The 15,170-nt window shown below is 33.2% G+C and overlaps 1 long non-coding RNA gene across 1 annotated transcript; it reads left to right on the top strand.

Annotated features, from left to right (window-relative positions):
* Positions 1–19: 19 nt before the first annotated feature.
* LOC116924918 lies at positions 20–1,336 on the top strand. The gene is made up of 4 exons (XR_006648571.1): positions 20–179; positions 350–585; positions 672–750; positions 828–1,336. It is a non-coding gene; the product is annotated as an uncharacterized LOC116924918 (long non-coding RNA).
* The last annotated feature ends 13,834 nt before the right edge of the window (positions 1,337–15,170 follow it).

Here is a 15,170-nt window from a genome sequence, read left to right as displayed (position 1 = left end):
GCGGCGATTTTGCATTTTGGAGTGTCTGCAGTAATCTCTCGTTCATTTTTTTCCAGAATTTGGATCTTTGTTTCTTTGAAATTTAGGTTTCCCCATGTAAATGGCTATGTGGCATCTATTGATGGGAGATTTGATGCCAGTGTACTGATTCCAGATCTTCCCTTGAAACATGAGCCTTAGTAAGTTGAAATTGATTGTGATGTCTTTTCTTTTGTAACGGTGAGAATTTTTTGCTTAATCTTGGCTTTGATTAAATTTAAGCAAAGGATTCCTGGCACTGAAATTTTATTTGTGTTAATTGTTCTGGGACAAAAGGAGGTGAATTCTACTAGTTTATATTACTTTTCAGATGTAGTTGTTTGTCTGTCGAAGGTCTGGAGTGCTCCATCTAATGCCTGAAAGAGGATAGATTTGTTTACCAAATGAAGTTGCATGGTGTGCCTGCAGTCCACTTGTCTTCCTTTTTATTGAGATGACAATTTGTGCTGCATTGTCCATGAGCAGTGTACCGCTAAGAAGACTTGATTACTTGCAGAGGACTACTGCTGTCCTTCTCTTTTCCCAATATGTTTCATTGTATTTGATGTAAGTGAACTGTCGCACAGCTTGAACAAACTCATTGAACTTGAAGAAACTTGTATAGCTGTGATACTTCCCAAATTCCTTTGCAGTTTGGAATGATTCCTTTGCACGGGAATGATCCCGTTGTCAGTTGAATGGTACACGGTGTTGAATGGTGGTTAGAACAAGGTATCAACCTTCTCTTCTCTCTTTTTGCATGTATTATTGCCTAATATTCAATGTCATCATATATGAAAATATTACAGGTGCTTTCTGCTTTGAGAACGGATTTAATTGAGTCCGCTTCGCATAGGTCTTCTTCGCGCACTGATGCCAAAAAGACTCGTCACAACGATTCCGAAATGGTTCGTCAATCGCGCATTCACGGCCGTGTAGTAGAACCTCTTTAAAGGTAATTGCATTTGAGGCGTCATGCCATTTCATGAAATTGAACATTCAGAATATGGGGTATATGTTTGCAAATTATTAAGATCTATTCAGAGTGGTAACATAAAGTAGGACTGTAGGAAAGGGTACGTAGGCTTCTAAAAGTGAAGAACAGCTCTGACGTCTTTAGTAAGCGGAAAAGGTACTGCAAAGAGAAGCGCCACATGACGATTTTAAGGATGGACCCTTTCGATTGCTTTGGCCAATGAATCTGTGTTTGGAACTGGCAGTTGGCGTTTAACAGTGGCACCCAATCTTTGTTCTTAAAAGCCCGTTTCCCCTTGACTTGTGATAAGCCCGTAGGGGGTCATGCCCCTACTGTGGTCAGCAGCAAAGGTTGTGAGTGCGCTGTCCGGAAAGGGGACGTGGGGGTCCTCAAGTTCTATGATATCATTGGAGGGCGAAGAGGCTACCCACAAATCCGAATTAACGGTTAATCGCTCACGTAAAAACTTGTCCGAAACCTTCCATCCTCTTCCGGCTTCTCTTAGCCACGCCCCGGGTAATCTCCCCGGGGGTTCAAATTCAATTGAGGCAGTGTCCCGGCTTGTCGTGGTTGATGGCAAGTGGAGATAGTGCATTAAACTTTTTACTACTACTTAAACAATACAAATATTTAAAAACATTAATTTTGTATTTTTTAATTGTGTGCATGTCCTACGTATGTTCTTTGAACACTTAAACTTTTTTGGAGAATTTCAAGAGATGTCGTTTTTGGTAGATTTTGACAAAAGTGGGAAGGCTATACCATTCCCACTTTTTCATTTTTGGCCAAATTTCTAATTTTGCTTAAAATACATGAATTCGAATCAAAATTGAATGAAAATCACGAAGATCCGGTTTATTTTCCTATTGGTTTTATAGTTTTTGATTTAACCCTTAAAAACCCTAAATTAAGTTCTTGCGCTAACAGCACTGTTTCGTTAATTTTTGAAACGGCTGGTTTAACGAGAAAACCAATAACTAAATCGAAATCAGCGTTCAATTTCGATTATTCCGTGTGATTTTTGGAGAATTTCAAGAGATGTCGTTTTTGGTAGATTTTGACAAAAGTGGGAAGGCTATACCCTTCCCACTTTTTCATTTTTGGCCAAATTTCAAATTTTGCTTAAAATACATGAATTCGAATCAAAATTGAATGAAAATCACGAAGATCCGGTTTATTTTCCTATTGGTCTTATAGTTTTTGATTTAACCCTTAAAAACCCTAAATTAAGTTGTTGCGCTAACAGCACTGTTTCGTTAATTTTTGAAACGGCTGGTTTAACGAGAAAACCAATAACTAAATCGAAATCAGCGTTCAATTTCGATTATTCAGTGTGATTTTTGGAGAATTTCAAGAGATGTCGTTTTTGGTAGATTTTGACAAAAGTGGGAAGGCTATACCCTTCCCACTTTTTCATTTTTGGCCAAATTTCAAATTTTGCTTAAAATACATGAATTCGAATCAAAATTGAATGAAAATCACGAAGATCCGGTTTATTTTCCTATTGGTCTTATAGTTTTTGATTTAACCCTTAAAAACCCTAAATTAAGTTGTTGCGCTAACAGCACTGTTTCGTTAATTTTTGAAACGGCTGGTTTAACGAGAAAACCAATAACTAAATCGAAATCAGCGTTCAATTTCGATTATTCCGTGTGATTTTTGGAGAATTTCAAGAGATGTCGTTTTTGGTAGATTTTGACAAAAGTGGGAAGGCTATACCCTTCCCACTTTTTCATTTTTGGCCAAATTTCAAATTTTGCTTAAAATACATGAATTCGAATCAAAATTGAATGAAAATCACGAAGATCCGGTTTATTTTCCTATTGGTCTTATAGTTTTTGATTTAACCCTTAAAAACCCTAAATTAAGTTGTTGCGCTAACAGCACTGTTTCGTTAATTTTTGAAACGGCTGGTTTAACGAGAAAACCAATAACTAAATCGAAATCAGCGTTCAATTTCGATTATTCAGTGTGATTTTTGGAGAATTTCAAGAGATGTCGTTTTTGGTAGATTTTGACAAAAGTGGGAAGGCTATACCCTTCCCACTTTTTGCATTTTTTGCCAAATTTCAAATTTTGCTTAAAATACATGAATTCGAATCAAAATTGAATGAAAATCACGAAAATCCGGTTTATTTTCCTATTGGTCGTATAGTTTTTGATTTAACCCTTAAAAACCCTAAATTAAGTTGTTGCGCTAACAGCACTGTTTCGTTAATTTTTGAAACGGCTGGTTTAACGAGAAAACCAATAACTAAATCGAAATCAGCGTTCAATTTCGATTATTCAATGTGATTTTTGGAGAATTTCAAGAGATGTCGTTTTTGGTAGATTTTGACAAAAGTGGGAAGGCTATACCCTTCCCACTTTTTCATTTTTGGCCAAATTTCAAATTTTGCTTAAAATTCATGAATTCGAATCAAAATTGAATGAAAATCACGAAGATCCGGTTTATTTTCCTATTGGTCTTATAGTTTTTGATTTAACCCTTAAAAACCCTAAATTAAGTTCTTGCGCTAACAGCACTGTTTCGTTAATTTTTGAAACGGCTGGTTTAACGAGAAAACCAATAACTAAATCGAAATCAGCGTTCAATTTCGATTATTCCGTGTGATTTTTGGAGAATTTCAAGAGATGTCGTTTTTGGTAGATTTTGACAAAAGTGGGAAGGCTATACCCTTCCCACTTTTTCATTTTTGGCCAAATTTCAAATTTTGCTTAAAATACATGAATTCGAATCAAAATTGAATGAAAATCACGAAGATCCGGTTTATTTTCCTATTGGTCTTATAGTTTTTGATTTAACCCTTAAAAACCCTAAATTAAGTTCTTGCGCTAACAGCACTGTTTCGTTAATTTTTGAAACGGCTGGTTTAACGAGAAAACCAATAACTAAATCGAAATCAGCGTTCAATTTCGATTATTCCGTGTGATTTTTGGAGAATTTCAAGAGATGTCGTTTTTGGTAGATTTTGACAAAAGTGGGAAGGCTATACCCTTCCCACTTTTTCATTTTTGCCAAATTTCAAATTTTGCTTAAAATACATGAATTCGAATCAAAATTGAATGAAAATCACGAAAATCCGGTTTATTTTCCTATTGGTCTTATAGTTTTTGATTTAACCCTTAAAAACCCTAAATTAAGTTGTTGCGCTAACAGCACTGTTTCGTTAATTTTTGAAACGGCTGGTTTAACGAGAAAACCAATCAATAAATCGAAATCAGCGTTCAATTTCGATTATTCCGTGTGATTTTTGGAGAATTTCAAGAGATGTCGTTTTTGGTAGATTTTGACTAAAGTGGGAAGGCTATACCCTTCCCACTTTTTCATTTTTGGCCAAATTTCAAATTTTGCTTAAAATACATGAATTCGAATCAAAATTGAATGAAAATCACGAAAATCAGGTTTATTTTCCTATTGGTCTTATAGTTTTTGATTTAACCCTTAAAAACCCTAAATTAAGTTGTTGCGCTAATAGCACTGCTTCGTTAATTTTTGAAACGCCTGGTTTAACGAGAAAACCAATACCAAAATCGAAATCAGCGTTCAATTTCGATTATTCCGTGTGATTTTTGGAGAATTTCAAGAGATGTCGTTTTTGGTAGATTTTGACAAAAGTGGGAAGGCTATACCCTTCCCACTTTTTCATTTTTGGCCAAATTTCAAATTTTGCTTAAAATACATGAATTCGAATCAAAATTGAATGAAAATCACGAAAATCAGGTTTATTTTCCTATTGGTCTTATAGTTTTTGATTTAACCCTTAAAAACCCTAAATTAAGTTGTTGCGCTAACAGCACTGTTTCGTTAATTTTTGAAACGGCTGGTTTAACGAGAAAACCAATAACTAAATCGAAATCAGCGTTCAATTTCGATTATTCAGTGTGATTTTTGGAGAATTTCAAGAGATGTCGTTTTTGGTAGATTTTGACAAAAGTGGGAAGGCTATACCCTTCCCACTTTTTCATTTTTGGCCAAATTTCAAATTTTGCTTAAAATACATGAATTCGAATCAAAATTGAATGAAAATCACGAAAATCAGGTTTATTTTGCTATTGGTCTTATAGTTTTTGATTTAATCCTTAAAAACCCTAAATTAAGTTGTTGCGCTAACAGCACTGTTTCGTTAATTTTTGAAACGGCTGGTTTAACGAGAAAACCAATAACTAAATCGAAATCAGCGTTCAATTTCGATTATTCAGTGTGATTTTTGGAGAATTTCAAGAGATGTCGTTTTTGGTAGATTTTGACAAAAGTGGGAAGGCTATACCCTTCCCACTTTTTCATTTTTGGCCAAATTTCTAATTTTGCTTAAAATACATGAATTCGAATCAAAATTGAATGAAAATCACGAAGATCCGGTTTATTTTCCTATTGGTCTTATAGTTTTTGATTTAACCCTTAAAAACCCTAAATTAAGTTGTTGCGCTAACAGCACTGTTTCGTTAATTTTTGAAACGGCTGGTTTAACGAGAAAACCAATAACTAAATCGAAATCAGCGTTCAATTTCGATTATTCAGTGTGATTTTTGGAGAATTTCAAGAGATGTCGTTTTTGGTAGATTTTGACAAAAGTGGGAAGGCTATACCCTTCCCACTTTTTCATTTTTGGCCAAATTTCAAATTTTGCTTAAAATACATGAATTCGAATCAAAATTGAATGAAAATCACGAAAATCCGGTTTATTTTCCTATTGGTCTTATAGTTTTTGATTTAACCCTTAAAAACCCTAAATTAAGTTGTTGCGCTAACAGCACTGTTTCGTTAATTTTTGAAACGGCTGGTTTAACGAGAAAACCAATCAATAAATCGAAATCAGCGTTCAATTTCGATTATTCCGTGTGATTTTTGGAGAATTTCAAGAGATGTCGTTTTTGGTAGATTTTGACAAAAGTGGGAAGGCTATACCCTTCCCACTTTTTCATTTTTGGCCAAATTTCAAATTTTGCTTAAAATACATGAATTCGAATCAAAATTGAATGAAAATCACGAAGATCCGGTTTATTTTCCTATTGGTCTTATAGTTTTTGATTTAACCCTTAAAAACCCTAAATTAAGTTCTTGCGCTAACAGCACTGTTTCGTTAATTTTTGAAACGGCTGGTTTAACGAGAAAACCAATAACTAAATCGAAATCAGCGTTCAATTTCGATTATTCCGTGTGATTTTTGGAGAATTTCAAGAGATGTCGTTTTTGGTAGATTTTGACAAAAGTGGGAAGGCTATACCCTTCCCACTTTTTATTTTGGCCAAATTTCAAATTTTGCTTAAAATACATGAATTCGAATCAAAATTGAATGAAAATCACGAAAATCAGGTTTATTTTCCTATTGGTCTTATAGTTTTTGATTTAACCCTTAAAAACCCTAAATTAAGTTGTTGCGCTAACAGCACTGTTTCGTTAATTTTTGAAACGGCTGGTTTAACGAGAAAACCAATAACTAAATCGAAATCAGCGTTCAATTTCGATTATTCAGTGTGATTTTTGGAGAATTTCAAGAGATGTCGTTTTTGGTAGATTTTGACAAAAGTGGGAAGGCTATACCCTTCCCACTTTTTCATTTTTGGCCAAATTTCAAATTTTGCTTAAAATACATGAATTCGAATCAAAATTGAATGAAAATCACGAAAATCCGGTTTATTTTCCTATTGGTCTTATAGTTTTTGATTTAACCCTTAAAAACCCTAAATTAAGTTGTTGCGCTAACAGCACTGTTTCGTTAATTTTTGAAACGGCTGGTTTAACGAGAAAACCAATAACTAAATCGAAATCAGCGTTCAATTTCGATTATTCCGTGTGATTTTTGGAGAATTTCAAGAGATGTCGTTTTTGGTAGATTTTGACTAAAGTGGGAAGGCTATACCCTTCCCACTTTTTCATTTTTGGCCTAAATTTCAAATTTTGCTTAAAATACATGAATTCGAATCAAAATTGAATGAAAATCACGAAAATCCGGTTTATTTTCCTATTGGTCTTATAGTTTTTGATTTAACCCTTAAAAACCCTAAATTAAGTTGTTGCGCTAATAGCACTGCTTCGTTAATTTTTGAAACGCCTGGTTTAACGAGAAAACCAATACCAAAATCGAAATCAGCGTTCAATTTCGATTATTCCGTGTGATTTTTGGAGAATTTCAAGAGATGTCGTTTTTGGTAGATTTTGACAAAAGTGGGAAGGCTATACCCTTCCCACTTTTTCATTTTTGGCCAAATTTCAAATTTTGCTTAAAATAAATGAATTCGAATCAAAATTGAATGAAAATCACGAAAATCAGGTTTATTTTCCTATTGGTCTTATAGTTTTTGATTTAACCCTTAAAAACCCTAAATTAAGTTGTTGCGCTAACAGCACTGTTTCGTTAATTTTTGAAACGGCTGGTTTAACGAGAAAACCAATACCAAAATCGAAATCAGCGTTCAATTTCGATTATTCCGTGTGATTTTTGGAGAATTTCAAGAGATGTCGTTTTTGGTAGATTTTGATAAAAGTGGGAAGGCTATACCCTTCCCACTTTTTCATTTTTGGCCAAATTTCAAATTTTGCTTAAAATACATGAATTCGAATCAAAATTGAATGAAAATCACGAAAATCAGGTTTATTTTCCTATTGGTCTTATAGTTTTTGATTTAACCCTTAAAAACCCTAAATTAAGTTGTTGCGCTAACAGCACTGTTTCGTTAATTTTTGAAACGGCTGGTTTAACGAGAAAACCAATAACTAAATCGAAATCAGCGTTCAATTTCGATTATTCAGTGTGATTTTTGGAGAATTTCAAGAGATGTCGTTTTTGGTAGATTTTGACTAAAGTGGGAAGGCTATACCCTTCCCACTTTTTCATTTTTGGCCAAATTTCAAATTTTGCTTAAAATACATGAATTCGAATCAAAATTGAATGAAAATCACGAAGATCCGGTTTATTTTCTTATTGGTCTTATAGTTTTTGATTTAATCCTTAAAAACCCTAAATTAAGTTGTTGCGCTAACAGCACTGTTTCGTTAATTTTTGAAACGGCTGGTTTAACGAGAAAACCAATCAATAAATCGAAATCAGCGTTCAATTTCGATTATTCCGTGTGATTTTTGGAGAATTTCAAGAGATGTCGTTTTTGGTAGATTTTGACAAAAGTGGGAAGGCTATACCCTTCCCACTTTTTCATTTTTGGCCAAATTTCAAATTTTGCTTAAAATACATGAATTCGAATCAAAATTGAATGATAATCACGAAGATCCGGTTTATTTTCCTATTGGTCTTATAGTTTTTGATTTAACCCTTAAAAACCCTAAATTAAGTTGTTGCGCTAACAGCACTGTTTCGTTAATTTTTGAAACGGCTGGTTTAACGAGAAAACCAATAACTAAATCGAAATCAGCGTTCAATTTCGATTATTCCGTGTGATTTTTGGAGAATTTCAAGAGATGTCGTTTTTGGTAGATTTTGACTAAAGTGGGAAGGCTATACCCTTCCCACTTTTTCATTTTTGGCCAAATTTCAAATTTTGCTTAAAATACATGAATTCGAATCAAAATTGAATGAAAATCACGAAGATCCGGTTTATTTTCCTATTGGTCTTATAGTTTTTGATTTAACCCTTAAAAACCCTAAATTAAGTTCTTGCGCTAACAGCACTGTTTCGTTAATTTTTGAAACGCCTGGTTTAACGAGAAAACCAATACCAAAATCGAAATCAGCGTTCAATTTCGATTATTCCGTGTGATTTTTGGAGAATTTCAAGAGATGTCGTTTTTGGTAGATTTTGACAAAAGAGGAAAGGCTATACCCTTCCCACTTTTTCATTTTTGGCCAAATTTCAAATTTTGCTTAAAATAAATGAATTCGAATAAAAATTGAATGAAAATCACGAAAATCAGGTTTATTTTCCTATTGGTCTTATAGTTTTTGATTTAACCCTTAAAAACCCTAAATTAAGTTGTTGCGCTAACAGCACTGTTTCGTTAATTTTTGAAACGGCTGGTTTAACGAGAAAACCAATACCAAAATCGAAATCAGCGTTCAATTTCGATTATTCCGTGTGATTTTTGGAGAATTTCAAGAGATGTCGTTTTTGGTAGATTTTGACAAAAGTGGGAAGGCTATACCCTTCCCACTTTTTCATTTTTGGCCAAATTTCAAATTTTGCTTAAAATACATGAATTCGAATCAAAATTGAATGAAAATCACGAAGATCCGGTTTATTTTCCTATTGGTCTTATAGTTTTTGATTTAACCCTTAAAAACCCTAAATTAAGTTGTTGCGCTAACAGCACTGTTTCGTTAATTTTTGAAACGGCTGGTTTAACGAGAAAACCAATAACTAAATCGAAATCAGCGTTCAATTTCGATTATTCAGTGTGATTTTTGGAGAATTTCAAGAGATGTCGTTTTTGGTAGATTTTGACAAAAGTGGGAAGGCTATACCCTTCCCACTTTTTCATTTTTGGCCAAATTTCAAATTTTGCTTAAAATACATGAATTCGAATCAAAATTGAATGAAAATCACGAAAATCCGGTTTATTTTCCTATTGGTCGTATAGTTTTTGATTTAACCCTTAAAAACCCTAAATTAAGTTGTTGCGCTAACAGCACTGTTTCGTTAATTTTTGAAACGGCTGGTTTAACGAGAAAACCAATAACTAAATCGAAATCAGCGTTCAATTTCGATTATTCAATGTGATTTTTGGAGAATTTCAAGAGATGTCGTTTTTGGTAGATTTTGACAAAAGTGGGAAGGCTATACCCTTCCCATTTTTTCTTTTTGGCCAAATTTCAAATTTTGCTTAAAATTCATGAATTCGAATCAAAATTGAATGAAAATCACGAAGATCCGGTTTATTTTCCTATTGGTCTTATAGTTTTTGATTTAACCCTTAAAAACCCTAAATTAAGTTCTTGCGCTAACAGCACTGTTTCGTTAATTTTTGAAACGGCTGGTTTAACGAGAAAACCAATAACTAAATCGAAATCAGCGTTCAATTTCGATTATTCCGTGTGATTTTTGGAGAATTTCAAGAGATGTCGTTTTTGGTAGATTTTGACAAAAGTGGGAAGGCTATACCCTTCCCACTTTTTCATTTTTGGCCAAATTTCAAATTTTGCTTAAAATACATGAATTCGAATCAAAATTGAATGAAAATCACGAAGATCCGGTTTATTTTCCTATTGGTCTTATAGTTTTTGATTTAACCCTTAAAAACCCTAAATTAAGTTCTTGCGCTAACAGCACTGTTTCGTTAATTTTTGAAACGGCTGGTTTAACGAGAAAACCAATAACTAAATCGAAATCAGCGTTCAATTTCGATTATTCCGTGTGATTTTTGGAGAATTTCAAGAGATGTCGTTTTTGGTAGATTTTGACAAAAGTGGGAAGGCTATACCCTTCCCACTTTTTCATTTTTGGCCAAATTTCAAATTTTGCTTAAAATACATGAATTCGAATCAAAATTGAATGAAAATCACGAAAATCCGGTTTATTTTCCTATTGGTCTTATAGTTTTTGATTTAACCCTTAAAAACCCTAAATTAAGTTGTTGCGCTAACAGCACTGTTTCGTTAATTTTTGAAACGGCTGGTTTAACGAGAAAACCAATCAATAAATCGAAATCAGCGTTCAATTTCGATTATTCCGTGTGATTTTTGGAGAATTTCAAGAGATGTCGTTTTTGGTAGATTTTGACTAAAGTGGGAAGGCTATACCCTTCCCACTTTTTTTTGGCCATTTTGGCCAAATTTCAAATTTTGCTTAAAATACATGAATTCGAATCAAAATTGAATGAAAATCACGAAAATCAGGTTTATTTTCCTATTGGTCTTATAGTTTTTGATTTAACCCTTAAAAACCCTAAATTAAGTTGTTGCGCTAATAGCACTGCTTCGTTAATTTTTGAAACGCCTGGTTTAACGAGAAAACCAATACCAAAATCGAAATCAGCGTTCAATTTCGATTATTCCGTGTGATTTTTGGAGAATTTCAAGAGATGTCGTTTTTGGTAGATTTTGACAAAAGTGGGAAGGCTATACCCTTCCCACTTTTTCATTTTTGGCCAAATTTCAAATTTTGCTTAAAATACATGAATTCGAATCAAAATTGAATGAAAATCACGAAAATCAGGTTTATTTTCCTATTGGTCTTATAGTTTTTGATTTAACCCTTAAAAACCCTAAATTAAGTTGTTGCGCTAACAGCACTGTTTCGTTAATTTTTGAAACGGCTGGTTTAACGAGAAAACCAATAACTAAATCGAAATCAGCGTTCAATTTCGATTATTCAGTGTGATTTTTGGAGAATTTCAAGAGATGTCGTTTTTGGTAGATTTTGACAAAAGTGGGAAGGCTATACCCTTCCCACTTTTTCATTTTTGGCCAAATTTCAAATTTTGCTTAAAATACATGAATTCGAATCAAAATTGAATGAAAATCACGAAAATCAGGTTTATTTTGCTATTGGTCTTATAGTTTTTGATTTAATCCTTAAAAACCCTAAATTAAGTTGTTGCGCTAACAGCACTGTTTCGTTAATTTTTGAAACGGCTGGTTTAACGAGAAAACCAATAACTAAATCGAAATCAGCGTTCAATTTCGATTATTCAGTGTGATTTTTGGAGAATTTCAAGAGATGTCGTTTTTGGTAGATTTTGACAAAAGTGGGAAGGCTATACCCTTCCCACTTTTTCATTTTTGGCCAAATTTCTAATTTTGCTTAAAATACATGAATTCGAATCAAAATTGAATGAAAATCACGAAGATCCGGTTTATTTTCCTATTGGTCTTATAGTTTTTGATTTAACCCTTAAAAACCCTAAATTAAGTTGTTGCGCTAACAGCACTGTTTCGTTAATTTTTGAAACGGCTGGTTTAACGAGAAAACCAATAACTAAATCGAAATCAGCGTTCAATTTCGATTATTCAGTGTGATTTTGGAGAATTTCAAGAGATGTCGTTTTTGGTAGATTTTGACAAAAGTGGGAAGGCTATACCCTTCCCACTTTTTCATTTTTGGCCAAATTTCAAATTTTGCTTAAAATACATGAATTCGAATCAAAATTGAATGAAAATCACGAAAATCCGGTTTATTTTCCTATTGGTCTTATAGTTTTTGATTTAACCCTTAAAAACCCTAAATTAAGTTGTTGCGCTAACAGCACTGTTTCGTTAATTTTTGAAACGGCTGGTTTAACGAGAAAACCAATCAATAAATCGAAATCAGCGTTCAATTTCGATTATTCCGTGTGATTTTTGGAGAATTTCAAGAGATGTCGTTTTTGGTAGATTTTGACAAAAGTGGGAAGGCTATACCCTTCCCACTTTTTCATTTTTGGCCAAATTTCAAATTTTGCTTAAAATACATGAATTCGAATCAAAATTGAATGAAAATCACGAAGATCCGGTTTATTTTCCTATTGGTCTTATAGTTTTTGATTTAACCCTTAAAAACCCTAAATTAAGTTCTTGCGCTAACAGCACTGTTTCGTTAATTTTTGAAACGGCTGGTTTAACGAGAAAACCAATAACTAAATCGAAATCAGCGTTCAATTTCGATTATTCCGTGTGATTTTTGGAGAATTTCAAGAGATGTCGTTTTTGGTAGATTTTGACAAAAGTGGGAAGGCTATACCCTTCCCACTTTTTCATTTTTGGCCAAATTTCAAATTTTGCTTAAAATACATGAATTCGAATCAAAATTGAATGAAAATCACGAAAATCAGGTTTATTTTCCTATTGGTCTTATAGTTTTTGATTTAACCCTTAAAAACCCTAAATTAAGTTGTTGCGCTAACAGCACTGTTTCGTTAATTTTTGAAACGGCTGGTTTAACGAGAAAACCAATAACTAAATCGAAATCAGCGTTCAATTTCGATTATTCAGTGTGATTTTTGGAGAATTTCAAGAGATGTCGTTTTTGGTAGATTTTGACAAAAGTGGGAAGGCTATACCCTTCCCACTTTTTCATTTTTGGCCAAATTTCAAATTTTGCTTAAAATACATGAATTCGAATCAAAATTGAATGAAAATCACGAAAATCCGGTTTATTTTCCTATTGGTCTTATAGTTTTTGATTTAACCCTTAAAAACCCTAAATTAAGTTGTTGCGCTAACAGCACTGTTTCGTTAATTTTTGAAACGGCTGGTTTAACGAGAAAACCAATAACTAAATCGAAATCAGCGTTCAATTTCGATTATTCCGTGTGATTTTTGGAGAATTTCAAGAGATGTCGTTTTTGGTAGATTTTGACTAAAGTGGGAAGGCTATACCCTTCCCACTTTTTCATTTTTGGCCAAATTTCAAATTTTGCTTAAAATACATGAATTCGAATCAAAATTGAATGAAAATCACGAAAATCCGGTTTATTTTCCTATTGGTCTTATAGTTTTTGATTTAACCCTTAAAAACCCTAAATTAAGTTGTTGCGCTAATAGCACTGCTTCGTTAATTTTTGAAACGCCTGGTTTAACGAGAAAACCAATACCAAAATCGAAATCAGCGTTCAATTTCGATTATTCCGTGTGATTTTTGGAGAATTTCAAGAGATGTCGTTTTTGGTAGATTTTGACAAAAGTGGGAAGGCTATACCCTTCCCACTTTTTCATTTTTGGCCAAATTTCAAATTTTGCTTAAAATAAATGAATTCGAATCAAAATTGAATGAAAATCACGAAAATCAGGTTTATTTTCCTATTGGTCTTATAGTTTTTGATTTAACCCTTAAAAACCCTAAATTAAGTTGTTGCGCTAACAGCACTGTTTCGTTAATTTTTGAAACGGCTGGTTTAACGAGAAAACCAATACCAAAATCGAAATCAGCGTTCAATTTCGATTATTCCGTGTGATTTTTGGAGAATTTCAAGAGATGTCGTTTTTGGTAGATTTTGATAAAAGTGGGAAGGCTATACCCTTCCCACTTTTTCATTTTTGGCCAAATTTCAAATTTTGCTTAAAATACATGAATTCGAATCAAAATTGAATGAAAATCACGAAAATCAGGTTTATTTTCCTATTGGTCTTATAGTTTTTGATTTAACCCTTAAAAACCCTAAATTAAGTTGTTGCGCTAACAGCACTGTTTCGTTAATTTTTGAAACGGCTGGTTTAACGAGAAAACCAATAACTAAATCGAAATCAGCGTTCAATTTCGATTATTCAGTGTGATTTTTGGAGAATTTCAAGAGATGTCGTTTTTGGTAGATTTTGACTAAAGTGGGAAGGCTATACCCTTCCCACTTTTTCATTTTTGGGCCAAATTTCAAATTTTGCTTAAAATACATGAATTCGAATCAAAATTGAATGAAAATCACGAAGATCCGGTTTATTTTCTTATTGGTCTTATAGTTTTTGATTTAATCCTTAAAAACCCTAAATTAAGTTGTTGCGCTAACAGCACTGTTTCGTTAATTTTTGAAACGGCTGGTTTAACGAGAAAACCAATCAATAAATCGAAATCAGCGTTCAATTTCGATTATTCCGTGTGATTTTTGGAGAATTTCAAGAGATGTCGTTTTTGGTAGATTTTGACAAAAGTGGGAAGGCTATACCCTTCCCACTTTTTCATTTTTGGCCAAATTTCAAATTTTGCTTAAAATACATGAATTCGAATCAAAATTGAATGATAATCACGAAGATCCGGTTTATTTTCCTATTGGTCTTATAGTTTTTGATTTAACCCTTAAAAACCCTAAATTAAGTTGTTGCGCTAACAGCACTGTTTCGTTAATTTTTGAAACGGCTGGTTTAACGAGAAAACCAATAACTAAATCGAAATCAGCGTTCAATTTCGATTATTCCGTGTGATTTTTGGAGAATTTCAAGAGATGTCGTTTTTGGTAGATTTTGACTAAAGTGGGAAGGCTATACCCTTCCCACTTTTTCATTTTTGGCCAAATTTCAAATTTTGCTTAAAATACATGAATTCGAATCAAAATTGAATGAAAATCACGAAGATCCGGTTTATTTTCCTATTGGTCTTATAGTTTTTGATTTAACCCTTAAAAACCCTAAATTAAGTTCTTGCGCTAACAGCACTGTTTCGTTAATTTTTGAAACGCCTGGTTTAACGAGAAAACCAATACCAAAATCGAAATCAGCGTTCAATTTCGATTATTCCGTGTGATTTTTGGAGAATTTCAAGAGATGTCGTTTTTGGTAGATTTTGACAAAAGAGGAAAGGCTATACCCTTCCCACTTTT

Source organism: Daphnia magna, linkage group LG6, assembly GCF_020631705.1.
Source record: "Daphnia magna isolate NIES linkage group LG6, ASM2063170v1.1, whole genome shotgun sequence".
Taxonomy (NCBI): domain Eukaryota; kingdom Metazoa; phylum Arthropoda; class Branchiopoda; order Diplostraca; family Daphniidae; genus Daphnia; species Daphnia magna.
Note: the sequence above shows the minus strand (reverse complement) of the source record. Positions and strands in the feature narration are given on the sequence as shown.